At 35.8% G+C, this 14,215-nt stretch overlaps 1 protein-coding gene across 1 annotated transcript in view; it reads right to left on the bottom strand.

Moving 5' to 3' along the window:
- The window catches only part of LOC148950888 (acyl-coenzyme A thioesterase 9, mitochondrial-like), an 80,663-nt gene extending 70,657 nt beyond the window's left edge, over positions 1 to 10,006 (bottom strand). Inside the window, exon 1 of the mRNA XM_089090496.1 lies at positions 9,988 to 10,006. The gene's annotated coding sequence lies outside the window, so the exon portion shown is untranslated. The remainder of the gene's footprint in view (positions 1 to 9,987) is intronic.
- Positions 10,007 to 14,215: the final 4,209 nt, after the last annotated feature.

The raw sequence follows: 14,215 nt of genomic DNA, 5'->3' as shown, positions 1-14,215 counted from the left end.
TGAACATTGCTCTCAGTCAAATTTAAACAACGTTCAGGTATTAGATTAATGAAATCATTATCAATACCATGTTTGAGTATGGCTTTCCTAAGTGGGGGTTTTGAAGTGCTTAGAACTGAAAAAAAATGTCTATTTTCATGTAGTTTCTTCAATGTTATGATAGCAACTAATAGGTCTTTTTACTGTTCACAGGGAGATATACTGTAATTTCATGGTCAAAAATATCTGTGACTACACGCCAATCCTCGGGTGTATTTTGATTAAGATCCAATAGGATATAGCCGTAGGGTTTATTAGTTGCCTGATTGTACGCTGAGAGCAGAAATTTAGGTGCCCCAGGGTATATTTGTTTATTGAGGGTTATTAGCGAGCTAGAACAACGAACAACTCTGTAGATGATATAGTAGGTGCAGTTCAATGCAAGTGTTTGCATACATTTGCTTCAAAATGGTTGAAGTTCTGAAAAGTGTTTATGAAAATGTTGGTGAAGTGGGAAGTTTAAGTTCCCCCGCCACTCTTTCCAAAGTCACTGGTGTTCACACTAAAAGTTTACAAGACTATCTACAAAATGAAACAAGTTACACTCTGCATAGAAATCATAAACTTCGTGCAAATCATTATCGAAAAACTAAAGCCTTTTTCCCATTGCATATAATGCAAGCAGATCTCTTAACTCTAGATGAGATTCAAAGACTTCACAATACACCGTGAAAGTACATTCTACTTGCAATCACTGTTTTTAGTTGCTATGCATATGCCATTCCATTGCGGTCAAAGAGAGGTGTTGAAGTGTCTCAGGCCGTTGAAAGTATTCTCGAACAGGATTCGTATAAAAAAATTCAAACGGATCGCGGTAGTGAATTTGTTTATCCCCATGTTGCAAAAGTACTCCACCAAAGACAGGTAGTTGGAGAACCAACAATGATAGATCAAGAATATTTATAAGCAGCCAACGACCCAACAAACTATTTAATAAAAAGTTTAATTGTTATTATTGCGGCAAACCAAACCACTATGCGTCAGATTGCTAGCATAGAATCCGCAAAGAAGGCCAGACGTACAAGACAAGACATTAGTTCAAAACGCAGAGGGGTGTTTTGAAAAGAAATTTAGGAAGGCAGGGAACAAATAATACTTGGCAAACACCTAATAGTATCCCTGAATTTAGGCCTAGAAGCCGTGGCGCCAAGTCAAGACACTGGAGGGGGGGGGGGCAAGGATTTTTTTTTCGATTTTTTTTTAATTAAGATGCAAAAAAAGAACAACATTTAGCAAACAGACCTAAAACAGAGGGTAGCGGCGAGGTCACTGCTTGGCAAAATCGTTGACTAATCTATCCAAATCCAGTTTCTTTACCTCCTCTTTTTCAACGGCCATTATCATGAGATCACTGAGTCTGTCGTTTCCCATCGTCGATCGCAGATAGTCTTTCACACGCCCTAATGCCGAGAAGAATCGATCATTACTGGTAGTGTTCACAGGCAAAATAGCAAGTAGCTTCATCAGTTTTAGTACTACAGAATAGGAAACTGAGAGGTCGGATAAGATTTCGATAGCTCGAAGAAGATCCATTTTTGAAATATCACTTTTTGACAGATGCAGCTTTGCAAGAGAAAGCTGAGATTCTATGGCATGGTCGTCGACACCGAGAATCTCTTGATAATGACACAAAACTCTCCACTTTCGAAAATTTGAAAAAACTGGAACTTGAGGGGTCGAAGTCAGATAAAGCGTCGAGCAGAGGCATATTCTGCATGAAACGTTGGTCCATATCACTCGTGAAACAATCTATTACCTCAAAGTACAGAAGTTTACCGCAGTCTGATTCAACTGGCTGACTGATATTGCGTTTACCGGTTGTTGAGTTTGAAAGAAAGGCTTTGAGACGAATGGAAATGGCTTGACTTCTCTTATTTCGAGCACTGGTTTTAGATTGTGGAGATTTTGATTCCTGGATATCGTTTGAAGCTAAGAATTCAGATATGTTTTTGTTTAAGTTGTTCCATTCGTTATCATTTCTCAGCTTTTGGAGTGTCTCATATGTCCCAGAAATCAGTGCAAGTGCCTTATAAATCAACAAACTTCCGGATTGAAGTTGCTCTGATAGACAATTTACAATGACTAATACTTTTTCCATTATGTGTAAAGTTGAAACAAAAGAGGCAGAGTTGATTTTGTCCAGTAGTCCTTTTGCTTCACACGCTGCCTCGCCGTTGGAACTATCAGAGACTGCGGCAAGCACAGCAACAATACAATCAAATCTGGCCTTCAGCTTCGAAATAGAGCGGACTGCGTAAAACCAGCGAGTCTGGACGGTCCTCTCTAGCTCCAAGACTTTTTGCCCGCTAATACGCTGGGATTCCACAAATAGCTCGTGACGAGTATTGCTGCATGATATAAATGCGTAAAGTCTTTGCACCACGGAGAAAAATTCAGAAAGTTCACTGATATTTTTTAGGCAGTCAGTCAAAACCAAGTTCAATCTGTGGGCGTGACAGTGTACATAAACTGCATGAGGCACCTTCTCCCTAAACTTTGCTTGAACTCCGTTAAATTCCCCACTCATAACGGATGCACCATCATAACATTGGGCAATACACAGCATCGAATCTACACCAAGCTTTTCTATAGTTTCACAAATCGAGTTGGATAAGCTCTCGGCGTCTAATTTGTGCATGTGATAGCAGCCGATTGGTCGCTCCACTACTTTTCCATTTGATATGTACCTGAGTAGGATCGCTAATTGTTCTTTTCTAGAAACGTCTTTTGTCTCGTTGACAAGAATAGCAAAGTAATTAGCTGATTTTACTTCTGAAATAATATCTTGGCGCAAGGCATTTCCTATCAGTGTAACTGCGTCATTTTGGTACTGATGACTGCAATAGTGATCATATCGGCACTGTAACTTGGCCTTCAGCTTTTCGTCACCTTTATATATTTCCTTCATCAGTTCAACGAAATTACCCCGGTTTTCGGATGTTTCCGATTCGTCATGACCCTTCAAAGCAAGACTCTGGCGGCCAAGAAAGCAAATAGCGCGAAAAATGTACTTCACATGATCTTTATTTTCCTGAACCTCTTGAGATCTGTACTGAATTATGGCATTCGCTATAGATTTCGAAGTACCAGTACTCACTATCTTAATTTCCGTCCATGCTGACATACAATGCCTATGTCTTTCAGAACCATCATGTTGCTTTAATACAGCAGAACTGTCTTTCCACTTGCAAAATCCTGACTCAATGAAAGCCCTTTTTCTAGCAGTTTCTCCAGCCCTTAGAGTCCCCATAGAAAAATGGCGGCAAGCAAAACAAAACACGGAATTCAAGTTTTTTGAGTATTCTATCCATTCATAAGTCTTATAGTAATGTGCACTGAATTTCCTTCCGTTAGAAATGGAAGCCGGATATCTCTCAAGAATAGGTTGAGCTGGTTTGTCGTGACGCGTCCTACAGATATCTGAGAGAGTTTCTTGACTGCTACTGGAACCCGCAAGGGGTTCAGTGATGCAGACCGAACTTTCATGTTGATCTGAGCCATTTATTGTTCCGCTTGTTTCCGAAATTATGTCACAGGTGGGGGAATTTATCTCAACTAACCCGAAACTTTGGGCGCTGACACTATTGCCAATTTCTTGCACTAAAGTTTCTTCATTTTTCTTCCGCATTTTCACCGAAAAAAAATCCAAAGTTTGTTGTGGCTTTTTACTCATAGTTAAACGAGTAGTAGACAATGACTTCACTCAGACACGGCAAGAGAAGAACTGAAGAAACACGTAGAAACTCACTTAGAAAATCACTCCCATACTCCACGGTGAAACTACCCCGCTTAGAAACCCCATAAGCCAATCACTTACATTTCCTGTTCACGACAGTCCCATACACTCCACTGGGACTAGTTATCCCATAAACTATTCAACAACGTCAAGAATCTGCTGACCAAAACCCCTTGAAACCCTAGAACACATTTCCTTTCCCAGCTACTAAAAAAGGCAATATACAAAACTCATAGTTTACAACGAATTCTTCACAAGAACAATAACAAACGGGTACTGACCGCATGAAGCTTAGTTTTGAATGAACCCTACTCGGAAATAAAATAGTGTAGACTCGCTCGCTCTTAGACATTTCAAAACAAGATTATATAATTAGGGCACCAGTTTGTTGGTCGTATTTATTGGACCAGTTGCTGGTTTAATATAGCACATAGCTAAAATAGAAAATAGCTGTGAAATATAAATAAGAAGGTAATTTTCAAAGTGTAGAAGGGGGGCCATGGCCCCCCTGCCCCCCCCAAATGGCACCCCTGCCTAGAAGGCAAACGGTTAAGAACACCCAGGGTCAAAATTGCAACGTTGAAGAAAACTGGGATAACCCCAGAAACTTTTGGTCAAACAGTGGGAAGTAGACGGAGAAACCAGCCTGTAAGGGTCGACAGAGCTGAATCATTACAAAGAACCCTTTATAGTTTAGAGTGCTGTGATACAAATGTAAATAATCATAATCTACCGATTTCGCGTTGTTTTAAAATAGAGTGTTTCCAAAATTTACTATTTTTACTTGATACGAATGCGTCTAAATCATTAATTCGAAAGGAAGTTTTTAAGAGGTTTCCTCCTAGTGTCAAAAATCGCGTGAGCAGATGCCAGAGTACCCTGACATCAGTGACAGGTCACAAGCTGACAATTTTTCGGGAATGCCCATTAAAATTTAGCACAGGGGATAAAGAAATAACAGTAACGGTGATAATATGTAAGCAGCTACCATTTCCTTGTATTCTAGGAGTAGATGCTATAAGAAAATATGGGATCGTATGGGAACCCCTAACTGTTACAACAACCATAAGCCAGCCAAATGAAAATAATAGGCAAATTTGTGTAACAACAGATAAAGAGAGTGTCGATTCGGATTATAACTTAAGAATAAACGGGAAAATCACAATAGAAGAGGGAACAACAGCTTAAGTGCTAGCGACATTAAATACAAAAGAAAGAAAGATTAAAACAATGATTGCCATGATAGGGGGATACACCTTAGAAGAATACCTCACGACTTTTATGGAAAATCAAGTTATTAAAATTGAAAATGGTATCACATATTTAAAATTATCAAATCTAAGTAGTAATAAAGTAAAAGCTAAACCAAATAGGGCTTGGGTTCGTGGAAAAGATTTAAAATTCGGAAACGGAATCTCTTAGCAGCCCGGAATGAAGCGTGAGTTTTACTAGCCACGACGAAATGTCGTCGAAACCGCAACCACACGAAAAGTGTAGAATGACAAAAACTGACCTCTTGCAACAATTTGATTTAAAACATTTACCGGAAAACATAAAAAAACCTGGGTGGGAAATATTCTTTGGGATTTTAGATGGACATTCGCAAGACACAAAGCGGATTACGAATTATCTAACTTAGTTACGCAAAAAATACCAACACAGGGTCGTCAAATTAAAAAATCACAATATAAAACACTCTATCTTTTAAAATCATGGCTAGATAACCGAATAAAAAAAATGTAAGAACAAGGTATAATTAAAGAGGCTGTTAGCGATTGGTGTTTTCCACTAGTATAAGTCAGAAGAAAAGACAATACCTGGAGATTATGCATAGATTTTAGAGCGCTAATGCAGTCACGGTAGAAGATGTTATGAAATTACCACGAATTGATACGATATTAGATTCGCTGGGAGGTTCAAAATACTACACAAGTTTTGACGTGATAACAGGATATTGGCAAATAGCCTTAGATTCAGAAACAAAGCACAAGCCAACAGTAATCTTAGATGATGACAGAACTTTTACATTTGAACGTATGCCTTTTGGCTTATCCTTCAGTCCAAACTGTTTTAGTCGACTAATGAATTTGGTGTTAAAAGATAACGAACCAGAAAAGAAAAAAGATTCCTTAGCTTACTTAGATGATGTAATTTTATTTACTGAAAACCTGGAAGACCATTTAGTTGGACTTAGAAAAATACTTGAAAAATTTTAAAAAGCAGGCTTAAAATTAAAACCAGAAAAGCTAAAAATAGCAGTACCAAAACTAGTTTTTGTTGGACATCTGATAAACCAAGGTACTATTTTGCCAAATCCAGAAAAATTTACGATCATATGATCATATGATCATACGATCATATGATGATTACGATCATACGATCAATTATTCGACAATAGAACGACCCTTGACCAATATTTTGAAAAAAATCAGGCAAATTTTAATGTCCATCGGACGCAATACAAGCGTTGAATGAAATAAAAAGGCAATTATTACAGGCGCCAATACTTAAACTACCAGATTTGTCACAAGCCTTCTGTTTACAAACAGATGCTTCGGGGTACGGAATTGGGGCCATATTATTATCCCCAGCAGGTCGCTGGCAGAGGCAGAAAGAAAATATTCAACGGTTGAAAGTGAATGCCTAGCAGTTGTAGTTTTTAGAGAATATTTTCGCCAATTTTTGCTTGGAAGAAATTCATTTACGCGTAGACCAAAAATCATTAATTTGGTTAAATACGATGCAAAATACTTCGGCGCGGCTGACACGATGTATACTACGTATACAAGCATATTCATATACCCCCAATATATATAAAGGGCCGTAGAAACATTTTACCAGACTATTTGTCACGATATCCAGACACGGAAGGAAATTTGATAACAACCATCCAAGACGAACTGGCCGGGGTAGAAATGATATCTAATGGAAACATTTCGAATCATCAATAAAAAGATGATTTTTCTTCAGCCATGAAATCCATTTTATTAAAAGGAACAGAACTGCCAGAACACTTAAAAAATTTTTTGAAGGACTTAAGATAATTTTGATCTGGATGAAAGTAAAAATCTTTTGATAAGATATTACAGAGCAATACAAGAATATAGAAAAAACAACTTTAAAATCAATCAAGTAATTCCAAAATTGCTAGAAGGAGAAATTCTACAGATGGCACGCGCAACTAATGGCTGTCACATGGGAGAAGCAAAAACTATCGGGACAATAAAAGGATTTTTTTATTTTCTAAAAAATTACTCAAAAGTAAAAACTTTCATACAAGGCTGCCAAGAGTGTGCTAAGAAAAATTCACCATAATAGACCCCTAGAGCTAAATTGGGTCATACCCAAACCCATGAGGGGTAGGATAAATAATTTCTATTAAAATTTGGGGGGTGGCGGAAGATGTAACAATTTTTAGATAATGATACCGAGGTGTATTAACCGTAGTTGATCATTTCAACCTATATTTGTTCGCTTTTCCCATTAAAGAAAAAAAGGAAAAATCCATTGCAAACGTTTTAGTCAACCGACTAGTTTTGGAACAAGGGTTTTCCCTAGAATTTTACTTAGTGACAATGGGCCATTTTTTAGAGCCAAATTATTAGGCAAAACTAAGGAATATTTGGGTATAAAGTGATTGTTTACCTCATCTGAAATGGCGTCAACTAATGGAAAAGCTGAACGCAAACATAGAGAATTGGCTTACATACTGGGATACACGCAATGGAGGAAAATGAGAAATGGGATGACCATACACCATTTATAGTTTTTACAGTTAGTACGGCTTTTTCACATTCTTTAAAAAAACGCCATTTTTGTACAACACCTAATAGATCCCAGAGTTTGAATGGATGAAATATAATATGATAGAATAAATTACAATCTTGACCAATATAAACAAAAAATGTTTATGCGAATGAAAAAAACTATGGAACAGGTTAAAGACAATTTGGAAGATGCGAAGACAGAACAAAACGAAAAATATGGCAGACAAAGCAAAAATAAGACTAATTATTGTTTAGGAGACTTCGTCTATGTACACAAAACCAATCTAGAAGGGACAAGAAAGTTAAAACTAAAATGGGACGGGCCCTAAAGAATTGTAAAAAATCTACCAAATAAGTTAACCTATGTTCTAAAACATCCACATAATGGAAAGTACGAATTTATGCGCTATAACAGGATGAAAAAAGGATTTTTCTCAAAACCATGGAAATTAAGGCAGATTTCCTCAGGTGAAGAAATAGATGAAATAATTGCACAAGTATGCATCAGAAGGCCATATGAATTCTATGACCTATTTAACGACCACAACAGTTGGGAAAAGTGGAAGGAATATTTAGCCCAGTCTTGGCTACAATCTTTCCACAACAAACAAGAGAAAAAGGGAAAAGTTTAATGCCCATCAGATAACAGCGATGGAAGCGATAGAGAAGAGCCTAAAAACAACCTACTGGTTTAAGAGATAATAAACCAGAGGTTAAATCCAAAGAAGAAGAAAAATTGGAAGAAACCCAAGAATTGCCTGATTTTCATACGCTAGACTCGCCTACTGTCTTAACACAAAAATGGGCTTTGGAACAAACCCCATCTACCAGACGCGAGCTAATAGAATGTGAAACCGATAATTCCTCTGCATAAACAGATATAAATAAACCTCGGCCATCGTTACAAAAAACCCCCTTAAGAGAAAAATTATGGAGAGCAGTAAACAAGCCAGAAAGACAGCAGCAAGTCCCTTCTTCAGCAGCATAATCCGATATATCCCTAAAGAAAAGGCCAAAGGTCAAGAGGAACGGAGGCTAAGACATTTGACGAAGCAACAAAACTGCGCTCGAATTTGAAACCTTTTAAACCACATTATAGAGACCACGGAAAAACTTGACAATAATATCGAGAAGATAAAGAAAATTTGGAATCCGAAATTCAGATCAAGAAACAAAAAAATTGATAACTAGTGTTGCTCCCAGTTGTTTATTATTTCAATAAACTAATGATAACCTGATAAAAAGAAGACGAGTAAAGAGCCTCTAAAGAAACATCAGCATTTTTTTCTCTTTAATCGGTATGTTAACAACGTCAAAATTTCCTTCATAATATATCTCGTCAGTAAAAATTATTACCATAGAATATAAACTCTCAAAAATTATAGCCTAGAGACTCGTAAGTTCCCAGAGTAAAAGAAACCCAAATATAAATAAAATCACAGCTTTCCTTCAATAATTTTGTCTCCAGGACAAAATAAAACTTCGCAAATAGTGTTCCGATAAGACTTACATTACTCAAAAATAACGTTTCAGAAAAGAAATTAATTATTGTCTCGTAACTTTTCATGGGTGTAAAGAAACTAATTGAATTATGAATATTTAGAATCAGCATTAAAAGACGATTCATTTGATATGTATATTTAAAAATTATTTTGGGGGGTTTTTTAAAAAACGAAGGAGGGTAGTCTACTGAAATAGGGTCATTGGAAGCTAGAAAATTTGGAGTGAGCTCAATCACTGCTGGTCTCTCGTTGTTAAGTATATGCAAAGCATCTACTGCCCTTTGACCCTCTGAGGTAGCATCCCAAGTTGAATTTGAAAGAAAATTTTTTTGACGGGAATTAAAAATAATAATAGGAAAGGCAGCGGGAGTTTACATTTAGTGCGCAATACGTGCATAAGCTAGCTGTAATCTTATTATAAATAGTAGAAGATTACAAATAAACACTTACCCAATCAGGAAGGTAACACATAAATAAGATCTTTAGATAAAAAGTGCCACAATTTAAACAGTATAGAATTGTATAAAACAAAGTTTTCTCAGGTATAAATAATTTCACATATTAAATAAATTCACAGCACACCATTAACAGAAATAACCAGGGCGAGGAAATTGCAGGCGAAGGACACCAATGACAAGACCATCGGCATTTAAAAATGAAAACTGCTAAACCTCTTGTCATTGGGGGATCCACCAAGCTAACTGAATGTATATCAGAAATAAAAGTCAAACTTTGGAGAAGGTTTGAGCTGAATATTCGGGTGAAATCCAACAGGCTAGAAAAATAAATAACCTGTTGAAAACTTCACTCGGGCACTAAACCCATAAGCCTTTAGGACAAGGTAATAGTCAAAATATCACGAAAGGGACAAGTTTAACTGTTGTAAGAGGTTTGGAAATTCAAATAAACCGAATCTCTCTATTACAATCATACAAGTACCAACCCTAACAAAGGAGTGAGAGGGCACAATTACACTCAATTGCTATATAAAACTAAGGCAAAAATTAAACTGAAAATAAACGCCAGTCGCGAATAATATAAGAGATTATAGGGAAACCGCAATGGGCACTGATAACCCCTATCGCAAAACAGAATTTGGCACGATCTACTTTTTTCTATTTTTTCGTGGAATACCGTAGGCAAAAAAACACATGTCTGCGATGAAAACCACACAATTTGGCGGAAAAAAAACAATAAGAGAAGTATGGTAATTATACATAAATAAATAAATTTCTAGGGCATGACGCACGAATTCTCAACACCAATAAGCGACAAAGAGGGTTTAAACAAGTTTATTAAATCCAGTAAACGCCACCCCGTAGTGATAGAAGACTTTTCTAAAGAATGTATGTTAACCGTGTTAATACAAATCCTCTCAGAGGTAGGAAAATATCATTATATCAGATTTTTGGGAAAATTAAAGGGGGTGGTGGAAACTAACATAAAAATAACGAAAGAAAACAAGTAATTGTTACAATTTTTAAAAGAAGAAGCACATTCAAAGGAACTTATAGAGGTGTTTCAAAAAGTAATATAAAATGAATAATCAGATTCTCAAATCACTCCTGTGAAGCGATACACAATCTAGATCTGTCAATGAAAACAGTATAGAAAGATAACGGGAAAGTGGTAATCAATTATCAGGCCTACAAACTTTTTTGCCAAACTTTTGTTTCAAACCCCCAATATGCTGGAGAGCTCTATATCATGTAAGACAGCATATGGCGGGGAAGAAAAACCTTACAGAAAAAGGAGTGTCCATACTGGTAATATCTATTTTTTGTTGACAATTTGGAAGTTTTACTGGTGGGCTATTTTATCGCTATTATTTTTGCAAAAAAGTGCTAAGATGACAAAAACAAAATTAGAGGGCGAGAAAGTACAAGTAGTTGACGGTGGAATTGTAGAAAATTACTGGCATGCTAGATACCATAAGGTTAAAAAAGGATGCTTATCAAAAGATAGTCGAAGCCATTTTGTTGAAAACCATTAACCGAGAAGACAAAATAATTTTGCAAAAAAACCAGATATGAAAGGATTGCAAATATATCCCATAGCTTCGAGCAATCGGTGCTTGCAAAATTGTACGCAATAAACAGACAAGTAGAAGCTATAATGCATGTGACGAAACACCGTACTAATGTTAATGTTCAATCACTAATAGAAGAACAAAATAAAACGAACATAGATTTCGAGGGTATACAAAAATATTATTTGGAAATAATACAAGCCAATATCCGGCAAGAATAAAAGAAAAAAATATCAAGCAAAACCCATTTTCATATTGAAAAAGAAAAAAAATCGTTATGGCTAACACAGAATGAAAAAATTCCCAATTTCGATTGTAATCTAGAATAAATGCAAAATATATTCAGTAAGATAGAAAATTTACTGAATAAGAAAAGTAAAGAAGATACGCCATTACTGAGAATTTTTAGCGGCAAGCTTGGCAGAATTAAAGACAGATTTACAAATTTTTAGCGACTATACAATTGAGGTACAAGGAGCCTTAAGTTTATTAGAGTTAGGACAGATTCCGAAACTTCTGTTGCCTCCGAAGGAGTTAAAAGCAATCTTGCAAAACGCACAGTATTTTGTATTAGAGGAAGGGCATTATGATTTACCTTCGGGGTTAGACCCAATTGACCCCTTAAGCTGGTACGCTAAGCTATTAAAAGCATCTTATTTTCTATTAGCGGGAAACCTCCGAATAAATGTAAAAATTACCCCTGGTTCAGAAAAAAGAGCTTACTTACAATGTATCAAGCTTTTCCCATTCCAACAGGGGGCCCACAAGGGGTCATAATCACCATGACATCAACTTCAGCGTATGTGTTAGTAGAAAACAAAGGAGAAAGAATAATTTCTCTAGAAAAAATTTGGGTCATGGACGTCTTAGAAAATGGTATTTTTAAGTTAGAACTGATCATACAAGGACTGAAAATGACAAAAAATGGAAAAAATTTAAATTCCTGGGAAAATATAATTTTAGAAAATCGAAAAGGCATCCAGAAAGCATACCACTGGGAGGTTTCCAAACCTTCAGAAGCAACTGAAGGAATTGTAAAAATAAATGTATCCGAAGTATTGGTTTCAAATAATGTTACTCTGGACGGAACTTGTATTCAATACAAAAAATTACCAATTTTTCCATTAATTATATCGACTATGTCAGAATTTAACCTATGGAACAAAGATAATAATTTCATTCTTAATAGAGAAAATAGGAAAAGATCAGAAGAAACTATCACTAAATTAATTTCATTAAAAATTAAATCAATTTTACCAGGCAAATTAGATTTTTTTCATAAAAAAGGAGTAAGTATCTACTAGAAAAGTGAAAAAAAATTAAAGAACCTATTAGTTGGGCACAAATACTGAAAAATCTAGAACAAGAACAAGAAATAGCCCTTAGTCAAGCAGGAGTTACACTGAGATTAATACGGGACGAAAGCATTCAATTCAATGAATTATTTTTAGTAGGGTGTATAATGGGCACTGTATGTGTAAGTTTATTGACACTTATAACAGCTTGGATTATTTATCAAAAGAGTAAAATACAAGGTGTAAGACAGGAAGTAACTGAATTACAAGAATTGACGATAACGGCAAGACAATTACAAACGGTCAAAGAATATGCAGAATACGCAGGAATTGCGCGTTAATTCACAACATTTTCAAATTTTTTTTTAGTGTTTATATGTGATCTATATAAGGAATATTTATTACAGATGAGAATTTGGACAACAATTTGCGTTTTTAAGATATTCCAGCTTATTGTGGCCGAATTTAGGGTCGTAAAAGGAGTATCGTTTCGCAGGATGAATACCATCAAACCCATGGAAGGTTACTGGCAAATTGCCATTAGGTTTGATGCTTCAACCTTTTATAACCTCCAGAACCAAATAACGGTACTTGAAAAAAAAATCTGGAAATGACAAGAAGAGAATTAGAAATTTTTTTTAACCCACCTCCTTTCACACACCCCAAGTCAATATGAAAATAAACGAAAATATCGTTATTTCAAACTCGGGTAACATTTTTGTTCAGTGTACTGAAAAACCAGATCAATGGGGTTTCAGAACGTATAAAGAGAATGTTAATTACGTTTCAAAAACAAGATAAAAGGAGCCAAACAATACATTGATCAGAAAGAAAAGAAGCTTAATCGGTATTGTAGGGGAGATCTCAGCATATATATTCGGTACAGTATCTGAGACAACGTGGTAAGAAGCAGAAAAACGAATAGGAAAATTCAAAGTAACAAATAAAAATCTTCTACACTGAGCAGACAAACAACTAACAATCTTAAAACATCACGAAACAAGGATATCAAAGATCGAAGAAAAATTTAATCAGACGATCAATACGCTTTCAATTTTTAAACAGGATATCAGCAATGCAGTATTAATAACTCTAAAACGAATAATAGGAATTAATAGTGAAATTATATAAGATATAAATCTTCAGATGGCTCTGCAATTATTATTTAGTGCCATCAGGGAAATATTCCATGAATTGAATCAATTGAAATTAGAGTTTCTAACCCGTTTGACGAAAAATTTGCCAGCACGACTTTTAAACCCAAGTCAATTAATAAAAGTACTCAAAGACATAAAAAGCCATTTGCCTTATCAATCAATACTAGGACTAGAACCAAATTTCGAGAATATCCTATACTTTTCATAGCATGGCGGAAAACTATTTACAAATCAAGCGAGGGGAGTTATGGATATTTGTAAAGGTACCCATAGTTAGAAATGGAGAATATATACAGTTCCAACCAAATACTTTCCTTACATAACTGACGAACACCACAAGCTGGATTAGGATAATTAATTTGCCACCATTTAAAGCCGTTTCCAACTTAAAATATAGGATACCAAAGTAACAAGAAATAATTAAATGTCACAATTATAAACTACCTTTTTGCAACTTATGGACTATATCACATCTATGCGCAAGAAAAGTCTGTGCTATTACACTTTGGGAGGAGATGGAACCCTCAAGTCCCCTATCAAAAGAATGCGATTGGTATAGTGAGCCAGGTTAATCTTGAACTATGGGAAAAAATAGGTGAAAATGATTTCATATTCAGCGTTCCACAACCCTATATGGCGCAGTTGAGATGTAAAATTCTTCAGGATTAAGGAATACAAGAGATATACGGA

The sequence above is a fragment of the Artemia sp. Qi Xiang Cuo genome, chromosome 6 (assembly GCF_049724085.1).
Source record: "Artemia sp. Qi Xiang Cuo chromosome 6, ASM4972408v1, whole genome shotgun sequence".
NCBI lineage: Eukaryota > Metazoa > Arthropoda > Branchiopoda > Anostraca > Artemiidae > Artemia > Artemia sp. Qi Xiang Cuo.
Note: the sequence above shows the minus strand (reverse complement) of the source record. Positions and strands in the feature narration are given on the sequence as shown.